Source organism: Mastomys coucha, unplaced genomic scaffold, assembly GCF_008632895.1.
Source record: "Mastomys coucha isolate ucsf_1 unplaced genomic scaffold, UCSF_Mcou_1 pScaffold9, whole genome shotgun sequence".
In the NCBI taxonomy this organism is placed as follows: Eukaryota; Metazoa; Chordata; class Mammalia; order Rodentia; family Muridae; genus Mastomys; species Mastomys coucha.
In genome coordinates this window covers 96,993,349-97,002,330 of record NW_022196915.1, presented here as the reverse complement: position 1 = coordinate 97,002,330, position 8,982 = coordinate 96,993,349, and the positions used below count along the sequence as shown (strand labels likewise).

Below are 8,982 nucleotides of genomic sequence, written 5' to 3'. Positions count from 1 at the left end.
ACAGATATATAGATATAAAATCTTCTTGTGTGACAACATATCAGATACTATGCCCAACAGACTATGCCTTAAAAAAAGCCTCTTATTGGTTGGTGGTTGAGTCCCTGGGAGCTCTGAGGGTACTAGTTAGTTCATATTATTGTTCGTCTTAAGGGGCTTTTGCAGCATGTGTATAGTAGAAGATTGCAAAGTTGAGCATCAATGGGGAGGAGAGGCCCTTGGCCCTGTAAAGGTTCTGTGCCCCAGTGTAGGGGAATGCCAGGGCCAATAAGTGGGAGATGGTGGGGTGGCAAGCAGGGGGAGGGGGAGGCAACAGGGGTTTGTTCTTGTTGGTTTTGGGGGGTTCTTTTGGTCTTTTTTTTTTTGAGGGGAAACTGGGAAAGGAGAAATCATATGATATATAAATAAAGAAAATATCTAAAAAAAAAAAAAAAAGCCTCTTATTTTAAGGTATCCTCTTAGAATAAGGATGAAAGTTCCCAGGTCAGAGATCTATTTTAATCCTTAAGTCTCTGACCTTTTTGTTTGTCTGGTTTTGGTTTTGGTTTTTATTTAATCTTATTTTTTACATTCCAGATTTTATTCCTTTCTCAATCCACCTCTACCTCTTCCACATCCCATACCTCCTTCTGCTATCTCCACGAGGATGTTCCCACCCCTTCACCCTCCCATTTCACCAGATCTCCTTATTCCCGGGGGCCTCCAGTCTTTAGAGGGTTAGGTGCATCTTCTCTGATTGATCCAAACCCAGCAGTCCTGTGCTGGATATGTGCTGGGGGCCTCATAGCAGCTGGTGTATGCTGCGTAGTTGGTGGCCTACTATCAAAGTGATCTCTGGAGTCCAGGTTAGTTGAGACTGCTGGTCTTCCTCCAGGGTCTCCCAATTCTTCAGCTTCTTCCAGCTTTTCCCTAATTCAACCACAAGGTTGAACAGCTCCTGTCCATTGGTTGGGTGTAAATATCTGCATCTGACTCTTTCAGATGCTTGGTGGGTCTTTTGGAGTGCAGTCATGATAGGGCCCTTTTTGTGAGCACTCCATAGCCTCAGTAATAGTGTCAGGCCTTCGATCCTCCCCTTGAGCTTGATCCCAATTTGGGCCTGTCACTAGACTTACTTTTCTTAAGATTTGTCTACATTTTTGTGCCTGAAGGAATTTTCATCCTTAATCAAGATGTATCCATCCAATACCTTACCTCAAGGCTAAGGGAAACCCATGCTCAAAAGATCTGTGGGGTAAAAACAGAGAATAAAAAATATATAACACATGCAAAATAAAAATAAAACTATTGCACATACTTAAGTATTATGACATGTTTACATGTGTACTGCCACACTGATCATTTATAAAGATGTTTGTAAAAGATCATTATTAATGATCTTAAATAAAGATCATGATTAAAGATCCTGTTGACTTCATTTTCTGTTGTTCATCTACTGCTGGGCATCTATCCTTATTTTTTACCCAGTGTGACTTGCATAGACAAAACTAAATTTTCTTTCTTTTTTATTAGATATTTTCTTTATTTATATTTCAAATAATATCTCCTTTCCCGGTTCCCCTCTGAAATAAATAATAAAAAATATTCCCTGTTCCCTGCCCCCTTCTTCTGCTCACCAACACACCTTCTCCTACTTCCTGGCCCTGGCATTCCCCTATACTGGAGAATAGAACCTTCATAGGACCAAGGGTCTCTCCTCCCATTGATGACTGACTAGGCCATCCTCTGCTACATATGCAGCTGGAGCCATGAGTCCCACAATGGTTAGTTATTTAGTCCCTGGGACCTCTAAGGGTACTAGTTAGATTATATTGTTGTTCCCTTCAGCTCCTTGGGTCCTTTCTCTGACTTCTTCACTGGGGACCCAGTGCTCAGTCCAATGGATAGTCATCTACTATCCATCTCTATCCATGTGAGCCTCTACTTCTGTAGTAGTTGAGCACTGGCAGGGCCTCTCAGAAGACAGTTGTATCAGGCTCGGTCAGCCAGCACTTGCTGGCATCCACAATAGTGTCTGGGTTTGGTGACTGAATATCCACTTATCAGTGAGTGCATAGTGTGTTCTTTTGTGACTAGGTTACTTTACTCAGGATGATATTCTCCAGATCCATCCATTTCCCTAAGAATTTCATAAATTCATTGTAAAACTAAATTTTCATTAGCAAGTCGTTATTAATGACAGCTAACTACTGCCTTCAGGTGGGGTCATTTCTCCTTTCAACTCTAGTACTTGCATCTGATGCAGACTCATGCTGCCTCAGCCACCGAGTTCACATGTATTTAGAGAGGCTTGTTTCCTTTGTAGCCTACACCACCATCTTAAACTTTTTCTGCCACCTATTCCATGTGCTCCCTTGTCCTTGAGGTAAGGTATTAGATGGATACATCTCATTTAAGGATGAAAGTTCCCAAGTCAGAGACGTAAGGCATAGGGCACTCTATGATGGCACACAAGCAGATTTCACTTTCCTTGGTTTTAGTAGGTTTCCTGGACTTATTTTCAAAAAGGCATTTGGTATGCATTTTATTCTATAGTTCTATATTCAATTATCTTATCAAGTCTTTTACACCTTACTCTTTGTTAAACAAATAATGCTAACAAAATTCGTTGCTCAATTGTTTTATGAGTAAAATGCTTTTTTGAAATCATATTTTTATTAAAGATGTTGGGATGGACCTATACTCATTTATCTTTATGTCTAGTTTTCAGTTGCATAAGATTTGAAAACTTTGAATTATAATTATTTGTAAATGAGGTGCAAAAGCAAAACTATTATACATACTTAAGTATTATGACATATGTTTACATGTGTACTGCCACACTGATCATTTATTTATGGTAAAAACATATTATTATTAACACTTTTAAAATATGCAGTACATTGTTATCTGGTCCTGGCCACTGCAATATGACACTAAACTTCTCATAACATCTAATTTAATACCCTTAACTCTCTGTTCACTTACTTTGCTTTTTTTCTTGGAAAAATTCATGAGGTCAACCTGTAATTAATGTAAAATGGATATCACAATTCTTCATCCTTTCTGGAAAATTTCACTTAACATAATGGTTTTCAACTACATCTGTGTGGCAGTAACAGGATTCCATTCTTTAATGGCTGAACATTGTATGAGGGTATGGGCCATGTTTTCATACTCTTTCCCTTCATTGGTGGACACTTAGTTTGTTAGAATTTTTTACTATTGAGAATATTGCTACAATAAATATAGAATATGAAGGTTCTTTTTGCATACAGATTTTGTTTTGCGTGAATGTATTTTATGTGGTGGGATTATTGGAACATAATGCATTTTAATTATTTTATAAACTGTATACTGTTTACTGTATAGAGGGCAAATAAATTTTAATTTACCAACAATTTTCAATGGCTGCTTTCTCCCTAATTTCTTGTCAGAATGTTGTTACCCTTTGTGTTCTTAGAGACAGACATTCTTAATATAAAAATATGACAGTGCATACAGTCTTAATTTGCATTTCCCTAATGATTAGTCATCTTGAACATTTTCTTCTATTCATGTAGGACATCTGTATGACTTCTCAAGGAATGTAATTCTGATTAAAGCAAAAACCATGAGAGATTTCAAACAATATGAGGACTTTTCAGTACCACTAATTTTGTTACTTGAAATGAGTATTTCTGGATCTAGTGAAATGAGTCAACAGTTAAAACGGTTGGTTCACTGCTCTTGGTGAGAATGAGAATTTGATTCTGAGCACACATTCTAGGAAGGTTCAGAATTTTCTCCAACTGTAGATAATCCTGGGCCTGCGGTATTCATGAGTATATGCAACCAAGTGCATGTATCCTCACCCAGGCAAGTAAATATAGGAAAAGTGTTTAAAGTCATAATGAAATGAATCTTAAAAACAATAAAATGTGTACCTGTAAATATTTTGACTTGTTTCTGAATTAAATTGTACATCATTCTATATTGGAAGTATTAAATTAAAAGGCATAACTGGCTTAATGGACAAATACAATGCAAAACTATTAAGTAAAAAAAAAAAAATCAGCAAGGTAAAGTGTCTGAAAACCTGCCTTTCATCTAAAATGTTCACACCACATGTGACTAGATTTTGAAAATCAATTAGATATTCTGATAGACATTTGGGTTTTGGTTTTGGTTCTTTGTTTCTATTTTATTTTATATTTTGACATGTCCATACAGTGCTTACATGTAAAACATCAAGCCATGTATAGGAAAATAAAAAGAAGTTAATTCCCAATTTTCTTAACTTTTGTGTAAGTCAGTAGAGAGATAGTATTTTGATAAACTTTAAAAGTAACTTGGTTTTATCTAGGTTTACTATGTGAAAGGGAAAATAAAAATAAAAAACCCACAAAACATTTAACCTACAAAATTTTGTGCCTAAAGAATGTGCAGAGCTAATGATGGAGCATAAATTAAGGGAGTGGCCAACAAATGACTTGTCCATCTTGAGACCCATGCCATGAGAAGGCACCCACGTCTAACATTGCTAATGATATTCTGCAGTGCTTCCACACAGGAGCCAAGCTTAATCATCATCAGAGAGCATTCACCAGCAACTGATGGAAACTGTCTCTCACTCTGTTGTTTACTTTTGAGATCCTTTCACATAAGTAGACTATATTAAAATTACATCCTGGTTCTGACTCCCAACCCCATGCTCCCAGAAATAAGACTCAGACTCTGATTATATTTACAAATCCCTTGGCCATATAGCTAGGTTCTACTCTGATAGATCATAACTAAAGATAGCCTTTTATCTCCACCTCCCTTTGTCAGGTGGCTGGCTATTGTGCTCAGGTACCATGCATCCATACACCAGTCACCTCTCCTCTTTCCTGCTCTTCCCCTTCCACTCTCTCTCTGAGAATTCTTTCTCATCCTGATGTCCCATCTCTAGCTCCTGCCTAAGCCATAAGCTACAAGCTTTTTAATTTGACAGGTGAGGCATCCATAAAAAAAAAAATAATAAGTTCTCTCTACATTTCCCCTTTTTAGTCCAATCAAAGGCTTTTAATATAAATTGAATACAACTATACCAATTGAGAAAACTATAAGGTGTGATACACATGTATAATGTCTGGTCCATTTTATATTTGCCGACTTAGTATTTTATCATCTATACTATCTTGGTGAGTTTGTATTTTGTATCTAAATATCTAAGATAGTTTTATCTTAACTTTGTTGTTGTTGTTGTTGCTGCTGGGAACTGAACTCAGGATCTTCAGAAGAGCCGTCGGTGATCCTAAACACGGAGCCATCTCTCCAGCCCAATCTTAACTTTTATTACCATCCTAAAAATAGCTTTTTAAAATCCTAAACAACTTAAGTTTAATTGTGAGACTATAGCTATATAGTCTTCAACCCCATTAGAGATTTCAGAAGGACTAAGTATTATTTGAGTAAGCAGGAAGGACAAGAACATCGGATGCACATGTCCAAAAATTAAGGACATGACAGTGACAGCAGCTGACTGCCTGGCCAAGCCCCAACATTTTTTATGACATTGAAATATCTCTCTTCAGCCCTTCTTGCCCAGTAACATGGCTGCCTCACCTAGCCTCAATAGAAGGATGTGCCTCATATTCTGTAACCTGAAATGAAAGGCTAGAGTTGGTTGATAGCTATGAGAGACCTCCCCTTCTCTGAAAAGAAAGGGAAGAGCTGTGGGCTGGGGAGAGGGGAGAAGTGGAGAAGTCCTGGGAGGAAAGGATGGAGAATACTGCAGTCATGGCTTAAAGCAAATAACGAAATTAATAAAATATTAAAAATATGTAAAGTTCAAACAAGTTTTCTTCAGTAGTTATAAAATCACAGTTAAAATAAAAATATAAAGATAGAAAGCAATATACCATTACCAAGAATCAGAGAACAAAATAAAACAGAACAAATGAAAAGAGAATAAATTAGAATAAAACATGATAAATATAAAATAATTTTCAATATGTCTACAAACACCTGCCAATGTGAATATGCTTATCAGTGAAAAAACGAATGTCTGTGATGAATTGTATTCACATGGTGAATTGTATCTGAAAATAATAAGAATAAAATTTAGCTGAGAAATATAAATAAATATTTCTCAAATTATTATTTATATCATATTTCAAGAGTATGAGCTAGCTATGGAATCATTTTCTTCATAAACACATAAGAAAACTACACTATAAAGAGTAGATATGTAATTAAAAATATGATAATGTACCTCAATGAAATTTTGAGGCTGTAAATATATGAATGAATCTACTTGTAAGCTGTATGCAAAATGATACTTTACTAAATTTCAATTTTTTATTTAAAATAATAAGGCAATTGCATCTAAGTGCGAACTGAGACTTTAGGAGGGAAGTATCTACTTTTGGACAGTGGGAAGAATGAGTTTACCTTTTACCACTAGTGGCTCTCATATATTCCAAACTTTTGATCACTACACTATCTCTGTATTAGGGTTAACACAAATGATGTTAGTGATCACTTAATATTGTTCTCAAGAAAAGTTACTTGTCATAAAAATCATGCCATATTTTTTCAAATGATAAGAAAGATACAGGACTCTGTCAATGTTAATCTTACATTTATATGCAACCAATACTTTCTCTTTTATCAAAGATCAATTCTCATTAATTACATTAATAATATCAGGTGATACCTTATACATGTGTACTCTATAAAATGTTTGATGGGGTTGATACCTTATATATGTGTTCTTTGTATAAAATTTTTATATTATATTGTAACTAATTCAAAAATAGGCAGTAAAGTCATACAGCAAATGTTTCTTTCTTCTACTTGTTAAGATAGTATACTCACTTATGTGAGTTTGTGTCTAAGCCTGTGAGTGGTAGGCTTTGTGCTTAAAAAACATCACAGTTCGTTGAGAATTGTCAGATTTACATCAATTAGATGCATATAAGCTATATTATTGTGATATAATATTTTATCATTAATTATTTTACTTACCTATCAGCACTCACAAATTTTCATCATCATATTTACCTCAAATTAGTATTAAAATATGCATTATATATCTTGAATCTGATGCACATCTCCTGATTTCTATTAATATTTAGTGTGGAAGAAATAAATAATGTTTCTAGTCCTACATGGCATTAACTTTATGTTTTTCATTAGTCATAACTTTGCCAGCTGTGTTTCTCTGTCACTAAAAAGATCCTAGAAATAAATGCAGGTGTTCCTAGAGACAAATGCAAATGATATCAACGTCGTCATTTTTAATCCACTGAGTGTTTAATTATGGAATTCTGTCTTTAGATTTTATTTATGTTAATAGTAACGCTTTAGAAAATAGAGCAAGTGTTAAGACTGTGGAAGAACTCATGAATTATTCCTGTCATTGGTCTTGTCAGTGTTGACAAATGTGCCATATGTTCTCGAATCTCATGCTTTGCTTGACTTTTAATCTGCTTTGACATGGATACCTAGTCAAATCACACACAAACTTAAAAATAGGGTTGTATACCTCTGTGCAACTTTAAACATTCCTTTCCTTCCTGACTCTTCACTGAGAACTCTACTTTTACATTATAATTACTATAATTCCAGTAAAAGACAGTCAACTGAGAGGCAGAGCTCAGTGTTCAAGCAGTTTTTAGTTGTATCAGACACTCATGGGGACCTTTATCCAGAGGTGTTATGGTTTAGTAAATTGTATAAATAAGCGTTGTGGAGTTGTTTCATATTATTGCCTCTGAAGTCTGTCCAGTATTTGTTCTTCAGTTACTTCAATACTTCATGTAATTTTTTCCAGAAAATTGTTATGAAAGTTCTACTATCCATCACAGAGCAGCCATTTAAAATTTGGGAGGTTAAGTTTACTTTCGATTGTGCAAGCACAGCTTCAGAATTTGTCAGTTTGACATTGGCTGCAAAGTTATATAGGAAAGCATGGAAGACGTAGTCCTACAAAAAGCTGGTGGTAAAAAAGGAAAATTTTATTTTATTTTAATAAAAATGTAAAGTTAAATTAATTTTTAAAAGAAGTTGAAAATTTGAAGGTAGATGATACTTGTGAATGACCAGATGGATTCTATGTATTTACAACAGGGTTTGAAGAAGGCGCTTTCTCTCTTGCCTTTGATCATCCACTAAGTCTAGACACATTAGAAGTTTAAACCTTCATCATGAGCTTTTGGCTTCCAGAAATGTGAGAGACACTAAGTGTCTGTTCTTTAAAACTGGCCAAGGCTCAGACATTCTGTTAAAGCAGCAAAGAAGAAATAAACTCCAAAATGTCTCATTAATGTGATGACTGCAAACTTTCTCTGAAAATCAAAGTATAATGTCATATATAGAAGTGCTACATCCGAGTAACAATTAGTACTAATATCCTATCTAATATTAACAATATTGCAACTATTACACTCATTTTAAAAGTCAGACTATATACTAAGAAGTTTCTGCTATGCCTTCACTACAGAACAGAGTAGAAGTCATGGGGCGACCCTTAGCTATGAACATTGAGAAGTTCTGTGTCTTGGCTCTCACTCTACATTCCCTTTCCTGCTAAAGCTGCCCTGTGGTACATTCTAATACTGGCTCTGTCTTCTGATTATGTCTGTCTACGTTGGAACCAGTACTAGGAACAACACCACATTTTATAGTTGTTGTTGTTGTTCAAATCAACTCTTTTTCTTCCCCTCAGATTGTTTGCCAGTTTTATTTGTATCCCATGTTCATGAGCTCTAGATAGATTTTTGCAGTGCCTCAGTTATCTCTATATAGAGTGAGTGAACACCCAACAAAACAAGCTTTTAGTAGACCATTGCATTAGAACCATGGTTTATTTAAAACAAAACTGCCAGATGAAAAATAAGGTTTTTATGTCTATTATTTCTGTCCTTATAAGTTTTGAAGAGTCCTAAAAACATATATATATATGCAAGTAACATTATATAGATAAACAGATTGTTTTATGTATTTAGGAATATATATATATATATATATATATAT

General features: G+C 35.0%; 1 long non-coding RNA gene across 1 annotated transcript in view; it reads right to left on the bottom strand.

The window, feature by feature from the left end:
• Positions 1-1,143: 1,143 nt before the first annotated feature.
• Positions 1,144-8,982, bottom strand: part of LOC116084516 — a 143,224-nt gene continuing 135,385 nt past the window's right edge. The window contains exon 4 of the long non-coding RNA XR_004116142.1: positions 1,144-1,227. This is a non-coding gene — a long non-coding RNA (uncharacterized LOC116084516). The remainder of the gene's footprint in view (positions 1,228-8,982) is intronic.